Below are 15,985 nucleotides of genomic sequence, written 5' to 3' on the forward strand. Positions count from 1 at the left end.
ATGATAAGAATGATAAAGGGCAGCCGCGAGTGCAAGAGCAAGAGTAAGGGCATGCCAAAGAAAGCACAAACATATTCACTAACCCTAAACAGCCATTGGCGTTAGTCTTTCCCCACAAACACACACATACACAGTTCAGGACAAGTGATTAGAGTTACCAGCTGCCGTAAATATGATAGAGTTACCATGACTACATTAAAAGCATGCTTCTTAATAACTCTTGCTTATTTAACAGCATACGGAAGTAATCATTTCTAAGTGCTTTTAATCAAACCACCGTTTTACTTTTAGAAGGATTTTCATTCACTGCTTCTAATACATACAAAAATTCAAATGAATTTATAAAAGTGTTGCTATTTTATTGATCATGACTGTATGACGCGATGCCTCGGAAAAACAACAACAGAAGCTGGAGAAAGAACTGAACAACTGAAGTGCCTTTAAGGGAATTTCAAATATGCATGAGCCAAGAAGAAGAAAAGGGCGGAGGAGAAGCACAGACAAGGAGGTCCGGAAAAACCCAAGGAATTGGGAGGGAGAACGGATGTCCAAAAGGGTCGGGGGGCATGACAGAAGCAAGCTGGCAGGACAAAACAATACAACGGAAAAATGAAGTGAAATGCGTATAAAATAAAAGGAATCCCACAGCACACACATTCAAAGCCTGGCAAAATGGAAATCACACACACACACAAAAAGAAAAGGAAAACAAGAAAAATAGGTAACGACTATGGAATGCACTTCGAAATGAAAATGAATATGAGGAAATGTTTTCTATCATTGTAGATGGTCATCTAGGGTATGAGCAAGGCGACTACTAAGTATTTATGCAGGAACTTATCAATAAATTACTTTTAATTTATTTTCGATGTCACGCTAAGAGGTGCTTTTGTTTTGATAATCATTTTATATGTATTAATCATAATATTGAAAATATATATTACTCTTTATTATTCCCGTAGTCCCTTTAAATATTCATGTTTTATTACTGCAAATCCTTCTATTGTTAAGTGAGAGAAGAAAACAATATATTAGTTATATTATTTAGTCGGCTATACCCTGCTTCATATAAAACTCCTCACCGACTATTGAATATAATGAGCTGATGCTGTAACTTCGCCCCCAAAAGCCCACAGATGGGGAATGACACAGGGAACACAGGAGCAGCTTCTCGCACATAAACAGGCCACCTACGACTCCTGCGGCCTTAGTCCTCCAGCGAACATTTTCCCTCCATATCCTGAATTTCCCACATTTCCATCTCCTCAACCAGCAGCTAATGTCCCTCGCCCGGACAAGAATATTCCCGGGTTTTGGTGTTGGTTTTTTGATTTTTGGTTTTCGGGTTTTTGGTTTTTTCGGCTTTGGGTTTTCGGGGTTTCATCTCGAGGTTCGAGTTAAGGAGCCAGGCAAGTCCTTGCTGGGTTAGCCACAGAACCCAAACGCAGGCGGCAACAATAATGTTGCAATCGAAGAAAAGTTAAGTTGTAATAAAGCACCCTTGGGTGAGGCAGGTTTGGGAGGGAGTCGAAGCAAAGTCGCGAAAATAAGAAAAGTTTTCTGTTGTCCAAGAGCTAAACAATTTACCCTATCTTCTGGTCAATCTTGTTGTTGGCAAGCTCAACCCCTTTTTCCGTCAAACTTTTTCCCACCGAAACACCACATTGAAGGCGTGAAGGGGATGGACAGCCGCGGCACATGGCGTCAAGGATTGTCAGAATCACCAATGGATGCTGGGCCAGATTGCAGTGCTTTAAATAATTGAATAAGTAATTAAAGCTCTCGAGGCGAGAGTAAGTTAGGTATTAAGTTTTTCAGAAAAATTATAGCACTCAAAAACACTTCTCAACGAGGTATGAAGGAGGTTACAAAACTTCAAAGATCTTTAATATCAATTTTGTGCCAAAAAAAATGATTCTATTAACCAACAATAAATGATGTGTTAATTATAGATTTCTTTCTTGTGAGACACATGAGATATCGATTAAGAAACTTACTAATAAATCATTTTTAATTTATATTTGATTTGTAAATGTATGTAATATAGCGAAAGTTGGGCAATTTCTTAATCATAATACTCTTCTTTGGATCCAAAATGGGACCTTGACCCAACAGTCTACTTTTCTTCTTATTTAAGCTGATTTAAAAAAAAACAGAAAGCTGGTCCTTTTCTGAAGCGATTTATGTATATGATTGGTATATGGAAATCGTGAGCTGATTTTCAATTTTGTGTTTCTATAGTCACTATGAATTTAATGGGCTAGGAAATACCTTATAAATTATAAAATAATAATACTTTTCAGTGCATCCTCATAAATACTGGAATGTATATATGCATATGTGATGGCCTTCCAGATATTATAATTTCATGACAATCTTGGCAGGAAGCGTTACAAATTATCACTCATACGCCACGCTGGCCACGCTCCAACCAATTGCCCAGCAAAGACCGCAATCAAGAGGATTCTCTGATTCGCTGCACTTACTGTGCACATATATGCATAAATACTATATATATATATATATATTATGTAGATGTCCATTGGTTTTATTGTCAGCATTTGTCCTGCAGACACGTGACAAGCTAGTGACACACATTGCGACATATCTGACAAGTCATCATCAGACATCAGAATCGAAATGAGGAACTGATGCTGGAGCAAGGAGCTGACTTTTGAACTAATTTCTTAAAAGTCCACGGGGGCAAAGAGCAGAGCAAATTTAAAGGACTAAAGCGAAAAAAAGGATTACTGAGAGCAGTGGCAAGAGGGTTCTTATCCCCGCTTGAGGCCCTTGAGGTTTAACGTACATTTTTCTTTTAATTAAATGCTAAAAACTTTTCACTTTTTATTTGCCTTTGTTGTCAACGAACGCGATGGAGGCACCAAAGGACCTGCTGAGGTCCTTAATGTAATTAGTCAGAGGTCCCCAGCACGTAGGCATTGCCCTAGCATAGACTTCTCCCACATGCCACAAATTATCGCCTTTTCAAGTGTGTCATTAAAAAGAGGATTCCCGGGGGAAATATGGTGTCAAAATAAAGTATTGTACTTTCATGGGGTTCCATTATATCATGGAATATTATCCTTGATTGGTTTGATCTTAGCTGAAAAGATTGAAGTTGGCTTAAACACAAACGTGAGATATTCGTATAAAATGTATGTTTTCTCGGTTTAAGAAGTATTTCCATGAACTTAAGACATTCATGCAGCTTCTACATATTTCGCTTTGACTTAATCAGAAAGCAAAATGAGAACTGAACTGCAGAGGACGAGAAGTTTCCAAGTTCCTCTGCCGAGTGCTCCAAGTGTCGAGAGGAGACGTGGGAAAAGCGGGGAAAGTGGCAGGCGTTGCATGTGTGTCAACGACTTGGTCAACAATTATAGGCTTTGGCGCGGCCCCCACTTGTCTTGGCCAAGTTTGTAAAGTCGGCATGTTTGCTTAATCCTTGCCATAAGTAGCTGGCTGTGATATGCAAGATCCTTATGGAATTTAATAAGCTTATGCCGCCTCTCTGGGCCTGGCCCTGGAAACTTTGCGCCAGTTGGTAGTAGGATGCAACCCGATGTTTGTCACTCCTTGAAACCCTCTTGGGCGAGTCCTTCTTCGATCGCAGTGACATGAGTTGGCGTAATGGTATTTTCATGTCAATTTCACGATGAAAATCAAGCCGTGCACTTTGCACATGGCGTATACTTGATGCGAGGGTTTGTTTTCAGTTTTTTATTTGTTGACTTCCTGCTCCTGTTGGGTTTTCGCATAATTACGCTAATCAATGAAGTGCAGTTTTTGGCATTCAACAGCAATCAATTGCTGAATCTTATACGTTTTCTATTAATGATCTGATTAAAATCAAATGAATATTAATAATAATTAACCTGTTGTGATTTTAAGACCTTTAAAATTCTTTAGATTTGAAGACTTTGGCTGGGTGGAGATCATAATGAAATCAAGGAAAATAATGCTTCTAGTTTTTCATAATTTTTAAGTCGAAACTGATAAGAAATAAAGCAATTGCAAAGAGCATCACTCTGGATAGCTATCCACTTAGCGACTAGAAATATTAAGAGACTGCAAAACTGCAAAAAAACTTGAAAATCACGAAACAATAATTGTAATTTTATGTATTTAAGAAACCACTACTTGTACCATTTTAAACATAAACGTTTAATCTCAAACGAAAACAGAAGGGTCTATTGCACACTTTCTTAATACTTCAACCTGCGTTCTGCCTATATACATATAGCGTTTTCCTAAATATCCCGAATCGCTTCTATTCAATATGTAAATAGTTTAACTTTTTGTTTATTTTCGAGATCCTTTTATATCCTGAAAACTCTTCAGAGCATTTGCTCTAAGAAAAAAAGCAAAAGGGGCCTAAAGCCTACAAGGAATATGTTAAATCACATACAAATTTAAATAAAAACTGAAAGTGAAGTGAAGATAATAAAAATAAATACCTGACTACTGCATGTATTTTGCTAAATTAAATTGTGACTTTCATATCGGAGTCACAGTCAAGTTTTAAAGTTGTATTTCCCTCGCCGGAATCCAACATTCTGTCTCGTCTGCCGACCCGTTCTTGTTTCTGTTCCCTAGCATTTTTCCCTCTTATTTGAGAGAGACTTACTTTTGCTTTTTGTGTGCCATCGCTCGTACCCGTATGTGTATTTATGACAACATTTTACATATCACAAAACATAAAGCCTGGCAAGTGACACACAATGAGGCAGACAGATGGGAAGGCAGCTCGGAAGTTAACCCACATACTCGTATTCGCAAATATAGGCACATAAAACCGTCTGCCTAGCAAAAATCTACTCTCTGGTGTCCATTAGAGTGCCTCGAAAATTCTGCAAATCATTCGATTACGCAGCATAAAACATAAAGAAGCAAAGATCTAGTTTGATATATGTATATTTCTAAGAAAAATTAATTCATCTAAAATGCATGAAGCTAAAGGAACAATCACTCTAAATGGGCCCAGTATTTATTTTAACTTTCTGTAATTAAGTAAGATGTTTGCTAGCCTTTTAGTTTCTTAAAGATTTCTTTGGGAAAGGTTTTTCTACTCAAGGGAATTTATATTTTATATAGTAATTTATTTTATGGGACATAAAAATGTTTAAAAATTTAATAAAAAAGAATTATTACATAGATGGAAACATTTTTAAAAAAGGCAGCTGGACTCCGGCAGAAGACAGCGTCGGGATATGTAAAAAGAGAAGCAAAGAAATGTCTGCTATTGGTTTATATTGAAAGCAATTCTAATCATTTCAAAAAAATAAAATAAACAATTAAAAAATTTTATGAAATTTTAAGAATTTATTACATATTTTAGGCATCTTAGGAACAGAAAGCGTCCTAGGTCCTGTTGCTCTTCAAACGAATTCTATTCTAATCCTGGGCCGGTTTGATCCTCTTCTTCTCGTCCGGTTGATCCTCTTCCGCCTGATTCACTTCAGCTTAATACTCTTCCTCCAGATTCTCTTCCTCCTGATACTCTTCCTCCTAATATTCTTTCTCCTGTTACTCTTTCGCCTGATTCTCTTCCGCTTAATACTCTAACGGCTGGTCCTCTTCCGGCTGATTTACTTTCGCTTAATACTCTTCATTCTGTTACTCTTCCGCCTGATTCTCTTCCGCCTGATTCTCTTCCTCCTGATATTCTTTCTTCTGATTCTCTTTCTCCTGATCCTCTTCCACCTGATACTCTTTCTCCTGATCTTCTTCCGCCTGATTCACTTCCGCTTAATACTCTTCCTCTTGATTCTTTCTCCTCATTCTCTTTCTCCTGATACTTTTCCGCCAGATACTCTTCCTCCTGATAATCTTTCTCCTGATCCTCTTCCTCCTGATATTCTTTCTCCTGATCCACTTTCGCCTGTTAATCTTTCGCCTTTCACTCTTTCGCCTGATCTACTTCCGCCAAATTCTCTTTCGCTTTATACTCTTCCTGATATTCTTTCTCGTGATCCTCTTCCACCTGATGTTCTTTCTCCTGATTCTCTTTCTCCTGATCCTCTTCCTCCTGTTTCTCTCCTTCCTGATACTCTTACACCTGATCATCATCATCCACCTTGTAGGATAGTGTCAATGGTAATGTGACCAGGCGGTTGTAGGCCTCCATTGCCAAGGTGCCAAAGATATCCCTGACCTTGGCACCACTCTTTGCCGATGCCTCGGTGAAGAAGAGGTCATGCCGCTCAGCGAAGCGAGCTGCCCTCCAACGGGACACCTGGCGCCTGTACCGCTCGTCGCACTTGTTGCCCACCAGAACGATTTCGACGTCCTTGGGGCAGAAGTTCCTTACTTGCTTCAGCCAGTAACTCACGTTGAAGAAACTGTTAAGCGATGTGATGTCGTACACGATGATGACTCCATGGGCATCGCAATAGAAATTCCGAATCGTGTCATGGTGGCGCTTAATGCCGCTGGTATCCCACAGGACAAAAACCAACGAAGCTCCATTCACCTCCACCCGTTGCACTTCGATGTCAATGAGGATGGTCCGTTCGTAGGAGCGATAGAAACTGTTCTCCAAAAGGCGCCAAAGAAGCGAGGTCTTTCCGACACCAATGTCCCCTAAGATCAGGATGTTGACGTTATCACACATTTTTGACGAAATTTGAAGGAAATTCTTTTAGCTAGATGTGGCTATGACAAGGCAATGACTTGGAATGAAAAGTGAGAGAAACTGGGAACTGACACTGTCAAGCATGGCTTGCTTTTTGACAAGAAGTGAATCGAAGAAAAAATTGTATGTTCAATGCTTTCGATCTCTAGACTTTTTTAGGTGAAGCTCAGAAAAGCTTTCCGAATTGAATTTAATGGTTTCTTTTTGGGCTTAGTAATGATATTATTTTTCCCACGAAACTATCATATGAAAATATCAACTTAAAGTCTCTCGAATCTGCATATTTGCAGTCTTCTTCATGGGTTATTTACAAGTTTTAGTGAAGATTACATCAAAAACATTGTTTTTGACTGAAATTAATAAATTTTGTCGTGGCTATGATTGATTTTCGATTCAATGATTCCCTTTAGTCCCAATTTAATTGAAATAGGATTAATAAATTATGTATATATCTGCCGAGGCAACAGTTCGTAAGTGTATATCTAGATAACATTAAAGTTGTAATTAAATCTTGTGCAAAAACCCTGGTAAAAGAGTAGGATACTATATTTCTAGTTTTAGCAGTACTATTTTATATTAATATTCAATTTACATTTGTCAATTTATAGAGGAGCTTAGGTAAACATCCAAAAGTTAGTTACTTTTACACATATGTAAATGATTGAAAACTCTGTAAGAGTATAGAAACTTCGACTTCCCGAAGTCGGGTTCCTCTATCTTTGCTTTTCTATTATTGCATTTTGAGCAGGACATGACGTAATTTTATTAGAGCTCTTTTAGGCTGTGACGGTTATAGGGGAGGTGTCCTGACGGTGGCCCCTATGAAGCCGTTGGCAATATGCCTTATAACCTCATAACTAATTCATTTGGATCCCACCTTGCTCTTCTGCATATTCATGTTGTTCTTGTTGTGATAGCTAGAGGGGTCGAAAAACCCACCGAATTCACGACAAATCGTGGCAACGAACGAGAGTGGAGAGTGGATGATGCACAGTGGCCACTTTTCGATGAATGTCTGGTAATTCAATTATTCAAAAAACACTCCAGTTCATGGGAAAATGAAAAACTTGGAATAGAAATTGAAAAAAAAACCCTTGAACTGACTATTAATAAGATTACTTTTAGATTGGAAAAAATGAACAATTGTTCACTGTGCAACAAAGTTGACCTGGTTCATGGGAGCTCGTAAACACGTCTGTTGATGTCAACCTTCCTCCGTTCTCGGATCGTGTCTCTCCGTATTCTCCGCTCTCTGGCACAACTTTCCAACCTGAATAATTTACTTTTTCAGAATGGTGCGGCCAGGAAATGCAAACATACAAAAAACACTGAAATTCCCTTCAGGATCGCCAGAAAACGTTAAACATTTAAACGCATTTGACAGACTCGCCGCCCGTCATCCCGTCATAATTCCAAGTTAATTGCTTTGGCGTCCCAAAGCCCTTCAATCTGCAATCAATATTATGTCGCTCAGCCCGGCGGCAAGTTGGCCAGGAATCCAAATCCCTTTTGGGTCCATGGCTTTGCCATTAGGTAACAAATCCCCCGATTGGGATTAGTAGGTTTGTAGGCAGCGGAAGGACATTGGGCAGCAAATATGTGCCGCACATCAACTCGAAATAAATATGGGAATTTTGGTCACTCGGTTTAATAGTTGAAAATATATTCATGAACAATTAGGGTAGCATTTTAAATAGCTATCTCTTTGTTGAATATTTTCTACTTGCGTACTTGGTTGACCCGCTTTCTTGGCCTACACTAAACTCTCCTGAAAACTCTTCCCGCAACGCTAGAAATCAATAAACAATAATTTGGCATAATTCATTAGGCATTTGGGGCTGTGGAAGCCAAACCTACTGCAATTAATCTCAAATGAACTGAGCTGATTTAAATTGAGATCCAGGGAGATGCCGGGAAGGAGCTTTCACGCCTCGCCGCTTCAGGTTTAGGAGGATAACTCGAGTCCTCGTCTGCGAGATGTTTAAGCACTTGATTAATGCTGAATGAGAAACAAATAGCTTGAGCCCAGGGCCAGGGGAAAAGGACACAAATAGCTGTGAGCCAAATCTGCGATTAATTCTAGAAAATCAGACAAAGTCGAAGAAGGCACTTGCGATGGATATAAGCAGAGCGTATTAATAATGCTTGATGCTTAACACACTAAATATCCATTTCATTAAGTGATTTTATCTCGCATTTATTAACTCAGTGAATTGCAAAATCTGGAATTTTTTATCAATAAAGGAACATGAAGCACCGAAAATCTACTACAAAATTTTCCATTTTAAATTCCATCTTCAAGTAATCAAGTTTTGGCAGGGAAAGGACACTCTACCTGTTATTTCAATGTCCTTTCTCTTCATTCCTGTGCCACTGCAAGTTGTCGGTAATGCATTCCGCAAATTGCTGGAAAAACAAACTCTTACCCAGAGTCGACTGCCTCAGAGATGGTGGAAGTGGAGACTCTGTCGCTTAATTGAGTTGCAGAAGGAAAAAAATACAAAAATTGCTAGAGGGGGGAAGGATAAGGCAAAGGACATGCTCGAGGGGATGAACTTCAACCCGCGACTACTTCAGTGCAGAATTTTTAAATTCAAGCATCCTATATACATTCTTAAATACATATATATATATTCCGACAGCTAATGAATCGCATTCAATTAGCCGCAAAGGAAGAGCGAAAATCCAGGACATGGATCAATCTTGGGGAAGAAATTCTCTTGGGGTTTTTGTTTGCTTTTGGATTTTGTGTTTGGCTAATTAAGTTCCTGGAAATGCGTGAATTTCAAGTTAATCAAACTAACATTTTCAATGAACGAGAAAAAGCATTACTCTCAATTTGTAGTTTCTTTCTTCTGGCGTTAAATTCTATTAACTATTTATTTACATTTTAGATAATTTAGATTTATAAGCTAGTTACAAAATGATTAATTCTGTATTTAATGATAGTGATTTAATGATTTCCTAACCATGTCTATGTACAGCTTTTGATGAACTAATGTCCCAGAACTGTCTCAAACTAAAAGTCTTGTTTTTTCCCTCATACTTCTTCTTTTTCCCGTTCATGGTTTGGAATTAGGATCTGTGCACATATATAGTATTAAGTACGCGATATATAGGTACATACATATGTATGTATGATATATAGATATATACACACTTCCGGCTCATTGATTGCACGGCCATCGAACAAAAGCCAGCAAAGTGTCAACTTTTCGAATTGATAGCCAAAAAGATAGCAGGATGTGGAAGGGAGCAGGGTATGGGGATAGCTTTGTGGATATATGGAAGACTTTTGGTAGATAATATACTTGCCACATACAAGGAGAAATCAAGAAGCTCTCCGAAGGACGTTAAATTCCCTTCCACTGTGCACAGTGACAACAAGGAGAAATGGAAAAGCAATGGAAAACTATTGCCGGGGTAAAGTATCAGTTACCACGAAATAGAGGGGAAGAAAAAAGGGACTAGGGACACGAATTGAGCTCAAAACATGGAAGACCTCATGAGGTTTCACCTATTTAATTTTCTAAGATTATAGAGAATCGAATCAAAGTTTAAGATATATAAACTAACACTTTTTGATCTACTTAAACTTCTATGCCTCCGCTAAAACGGTTTTCTCAAGAGAGACTAGAACTGTCGTACGTCCTTAAACATCCTTTTGCCTTAACTAAGTTTTCTCTTTTTTGAGGTCACTTTACAATAAATAAATATGGTTTCGATGCAAATGGTTGCTTTATCCAGACTTTAGTCTATAATTCATCATCTTACTTTAAGAAGAATCTCAAGGACTTGTGCTTGTTGTGTGTGGCAAGGATTTTCGTATATTTGCAAAGCTGAAATCCCACTTGGTAAATTACTCAAATTATTTTGCACACGCAGCCAAAATGGAATGCACTCCTCCCCCTTCCCTGTGGCAATTTACCCCCTTCTACAAAAATACCCCTTTGTGCCAGCAAATCCAGCCTTCCAGCAATTCGGTTCATTTTGCTATCTGCGCTTAATTATAATATTAATTGAAATGGAACTGCCTGAAGCGTTGTGGCAGCACCAGCATTTGTTACATTTTCAAGAGGTTCAACCACATAGGAGACCGAACACTAAAGTATTACCACTTGCTTTGTATAATTTGTTCAAGTTCTTTTAATTTTTTACTATTTAAATTAATATACCAAAAATCACATGTAAGGGAACGTGTTATATTAGTGTGTAAATGTTATTCCATATACTTTGTGGACACATTGTGCACTTGTGGTTCTTGGTTAATCAGTAAATCAACGGCAAACATGTGTGGCCCAGGCAAAGTGTGTCCTTGTGCTCTGATTGCTCAACCTCAACCCTATGATACTTGGGAATGAGAAGGCCTCTGGGTTCAAAACTCAACATCCTGCTAAATACGGAGATTCATGGAAAAGGTTTGCTTTCTCCCTGGGCAACCTATGCTCCCTCCTTCAACATTAAGTGTCGTTTGAGGCTAAAATCAATTGGATATTTGGTAGTTAATTTTTCAAGGGATATCTCAAAGCGGCATCCCCATAAGATCCGAGAATCCACCATCTGGCCTTGTACATACATACATCATATCCACATATCCAACAGATGGACTCATTTCGGTGGCTTTAATGCCTGCCGTGTGGTCTGCGGTCGCTTGTAGTCGTGGTCAGCTGCGCTTCATGGGTTAATGAATCGCTGTTCGGCCCTACCCTTAACCCCTTAATGCCTCCGCCCCACTTGTCATGGCATCATGCAAATTGCCGCAATTTAAAAATAAAAAATAAACCGAGCTAAGGTAACCATTTAGCTAATAGCCAATTAAGTAATTAAAATTTTGGGATTGGGCTAACGTGACAACTGCAAATTGAAGGGTTTGGCGAAAAGTATTTGACGCTGAAATCGTTTTGTCGCCGAATTTATGAGTTTCAGACCAACTATGCCAAGGGCCATCGATTAGCACCGGGAGGGGGGAAAATCGGTGGAAAATGGGTGAGAAAAGCAGTGCGACCCTTTCACCTTCGCCAAAAGCCTCGTCCTTGGATCCTCGGGCTGTGGGTAATTAAAGTCGCGTCTGCCGTCTAATTAGTTTTGACCCAAATTACACCCAAGGAGCATTAAGAAAATGAATTGCACAAAAAAAATCCAGCCACGTCGGCAGAGCACGAAATGAAAATTGTCGAAATGTGATTTTAATACATGTACTTAGTACATAGTATATGCTGCAAGTCAGCTAACGATGTAGAATCATTTTAAAAATATGTGAAAATAGTCAAAAGGTAAGGTATTTCACTTACACATTGGGAAACTTTATCTGGATGGATTTATTTTGTTAACATTTTTTTTCTGAGTAATGGTTGAATCGAAAAATAGCCTAGAGTCATTTTTCGAAATCAGAAATGAAATTTGCGACAGATTTTGAGGTCATGACATAAATTCACACTTTTGCATCCCGTTTCCTTCCCCTCTGGGCTTTTCCCTTATAATTTCCATTATCAGCTTTGATGCCACACGACGGTTGCAGCGTCAAGTCAGGGGCAGGCAGGCGATTTGCCACAGATTTCAGGCTTGGATAATTGGAAAATGCCAGTTTTAAAGAGGCCATGCAATACAGTGGGAATTTGATACAAATTGAAGATTAGTAAATTAACTAAAAAAGTTAAGATTAGTTTAAGAAAGAAAAACCTCATTGGTTTCCTTTGCATCAATTGATTATTTTTATAATCGTTATGAATATGAAATCAAGTAAAAAGCTCTTCAAAGGAATGCAATTAAATATGATAGATTTTAGTTTGTTCTACTAAATCCATAGTAAATCATTCAAAATGTTTCTATAAATAAAGATAGATTCCGAATGATCTGTTCTAACTTTAATTTGTATTTGTTAAACATTTTTACTTGCTATAGTTGTTTAAACTCACCATAGTAGATGGCTTTCGTATTCGCATTGCATAAACGCAGCTGTCGCCGTAGAGGCGTGAGAAAAACTTGGCAGGGCCAAAGGCTGTAATTAAATCCATCTTCAATTTATGATGGGTTCTAGGGGAAGGACGGGAGGACTTTGGGTGGGTGCTCTAGAGTCTTTGGTGGGTGTTGTTCTGGGGTGGACCCAAATGGCAGGCGGCATAAAGAAATTACACAAATCCATCAAGGCACGCAATGACATCAGACTCGAGGCGAGAACAGAGCAGGAGCTCCGGGAGTCGGACCAGACCACCACATGACGCCGCATTTTCCTGGGTCAAGTGGATAAAAGAAGAGTTGCACTTGGAAAATACGTCCATGGTGTTATTTACTTTAATTCGGTTAAAGCAGAGCAGTAATTTAACTTGAATATAGTATTTACTTTAGTATTTTGATAATGGAAAAATAATGCTTTGTTAACCTCTTGTTACTCGCTTTATAATAGGATATAGAACATAATAGCTTATAGTGCGATTTCACTGCTACATATGGTATAATATTTGGGTGTGTTCCATAAAAATGAGATCCTTAAAGAAACTACCTAAACATATCCCCTTCACCCCGCAGATTTATATATTAAACAAAATTATGTGATATTTAATAAAACGAATCTAATGCTTCACTAATTTCTTATACTTTTGAATATTATAAATAGTTTTTAGATGAAGTTAAGGGAAAACCAGTTTAAAGACATAACATTCTGAGGTCATAATGAAATGATTCTTGATTTGTAGCTGAAAAATCTTTTAAACTGTGACAACTTTATTTATTTATATTTTATCTTTATATACCTGGACTCTGGGACACTAATTTTTTTAACTCAATTGAAGAAGTAGCTTTGAGTTTTGGGATGTGGCACATTTGTCTTTTAATTAAATGCCAAAAAACAATGTGGCTACCGGGTATTCCATTGTCGAGCACATCCTACCTTAACCCTTTAGCTGATTATATTTAACTAAAGCCTTAAATTTGGTTTGAAGAATTTATTATGACTATTTCTCCCAGTGCGGCTAGAGGTGGCAAGTGGCAAGTGGCATGTGGGGGGGTGTGTGCTTGGAGGGCTGTATGTTGGTCAGGCGATAATTACCAAAGTCCCACAAGGAGGCGGCGCCTTTGGCATACGTTTCCGGAACTGGTCGTTTACCATTCCGCAGTCCTCTCTCCCTGGGCTCTGTTTGGCTGTTAATTCGGTTTCATGTTTTCCATTTTGAGGCGCCATTTGCCGGCGGCCATAAAAATCAACGGGCACATCAATGAGTGTGTCGAGGTGCTCCTTAGCTCAGTTGCCCACTGTCCGGGGGTCACATCATCGTCATCTTCATCGTCATCGTCATCATCATCATCAGCCTCGCATCTCATCTCTTGCCCCATCATCGGCTGCCCTCATCTTTTATGAGTTGCCTGTCAACGGCATTGCGTCCATTGTCCTGGCAACTTGTTGTTGTCCGGGTTGGAATCCGAATCCGGGCTCGGAATCCGGCGATTGTGTTTCGTCCTTTAAGCCCGATCTCGCGTAGATTGGAGTTTGTCAGCCTCTGACTTTATTTTCTATCTAATTCCATTTCTATTTGGATTTGGATTTGGGAAGCAATCCTTTGCCAAGCTTTATATACTTATATACAAAGCTGTTTTACATAATAGAAAGAAAGAATAATTTTCTTGCTTTAATTAGAAGTTTCAACAAGGTTTAGAGGGGTGAAGGTATACAGAAACACACACACAGAGGTAGATAAAACTACAAGGATTCTCTAGGCTCCCCATCCTCCCCACCCAGTAAAACACAGCCTCAACCCTCCTCAAGGCTTTGTGTCAGACATCAGGTGCAAAGCAGTTTCTATTTTCACAACTTTTAGTATAATTAATTCAAATGCTTTCCATAAAAAAGAAGGAGAGGAGTGCAGGAGGCCAGGATAAGGGAAGGTAGGTACATAGGTAGGAGGTAGAGCCTGTGGCATTTATGCAAAATAGCCTCAAATACCTTTTCTCGCACGTGTGCGAGTGTGTGTGTGTGTGTGAGTGTGTGTGTGTGTGTGTGTGAGTGTGTATCCCCGTCAGGGCTTGTCTTTATTAACAGATTTCTGTTCCATTTCCATGGTTTACTTTTCTGCGTCGAGGCTTACATTTAGAGCCATAGTTCTAGAAAGAGAAAAAAAAACAATACACTGAAGAACAATAAAGGTTCTTTAGAAAAACAAAAAACAAAACCCATTTATTCATTGACTCCTTAAGCTATTATAGAACCCTGAATATTTTATTAAGAGCAATTTTGTATTAGAATACAAGTTTAGTGAAAGTATAAAGGTAAGCCTTACAAGTAAAAAAGCATTAAATTATTTTAAAAGCTCATCCCATATAATATATATTATTCTATATGATAATTCGAACCAAAAGTTTACAACGATCTTAGGATTCCTAATCCTTTAAAGTATGTATATTCAACAGCAGCCTAGTCGATCTAGTCCTTCTATCTGTTGCTATGCGAACTAGTTTTTCAGTTTCTGAGCTAAGTACTGACAGCTCTAGACTTAATCAACATATCATATAGCTTCCATAACGTATCGGAAAAATTGTAATTTCTCCGTTTTTTAACATTTGTTATTTTCACTTACTCTAAGGTATGAACATTTTTATAATTGAGAAGTAAGGCTTTTATTTTATAAAAGTCCGAACAGATTATCTTATCACTTCCATTCTAATAGTCCTTTGATAAAATAGGAAAATGTAAAATACAGAATCTTAAGTAAATATTTATTACTTAGTGGTTTTTTAACATATACTTATAGCCTAAAAATAGCTGTTGTTCACATTTTTAAAATGTTTTCATTTTTTTAGAACAGAATTATAATCATAAAGGCGATTGTCAAATTTATATAAGAGCCAAGGATAAAAATTAAATAATCCAAATTAAGGGCATATTTTTGGATGCACTCTTATTCAAAGTAGTTTATAATATGGGCCTTAAAAATTAAATAGAAAAATTATTTGTGTAGAATTGGATATATATATATATATATATATGTATATGTTGTATGTATTCTGAATGTGTAAAAGTGCATATTGTCTGAAATTTAACTTTAAAGGTTCTAATACTACCTTTAAACTATATTTAAGTTTTTTACAAATCACCTTAATCACTTTTTGAACTTTCTTTCAATATTCTGCATTAAATATATATTGGCTACCTTAAGATGTGATGGAAATTCCAAGTAGAAATATTTAAAATCTTTGAAGTTTTGCTGTGTTGAAAGCCACTGAGGCCACAGAAAACCGCAAAAGAATGAAACTTTGCAGGAGTAGCCTTATGCAAAGTTTTTTACTTTCGAAAACACTCAAAATTGGGGTATGGTGTAACGCTCAAAATATTCTTTGGAGTGTATAAAATGTTTAGAT

The 15,985-nt window shown here is 37.9% G+C and overlaps 1 protein-coding gene and 1 pseudogene across 2 annotated transcripts in view; one reads left to right on the top strand and one right to left on the bottom strand.

Annotated features, from left to right (window-relative positions):
* LOC147643105 (uncharacterized) overlaps nucleotides 1–15,985 on the top strand; it is an 80,931-nt gene that overhangs the window by 56,605 nt on the left and 8,341 nt on the right. The window lies entirely within an intron of this gene.
* LOC110175922 (ras-related protein Rab-8B pseudogene) lies at nucleotides 5,925–6,848 on the bottom strand (annotated as a pseudogene). Its single transcript, XR_015272555.1, has one exon. The product of XR_015272555.1 is annotated as a ras-related protein Rab-8B pseudogene (transcript).

The sequence above is a fragment of the Drosophila serrata genome, unplaced genomic scaffold, assembly GCF_035046125.1.
Source record: "Drosophila serrata isolate PLE 108 unplaced genomic scaffold, ASM3504612v1 contig_293, whole genome shotgun sequence".
NCBI classification, from domain to species: Eukaryota; Metazoa; Arthropoda; class Insecta; order Diptera; family Drosophilidae; genus Drosophila; species Drosophila serrata.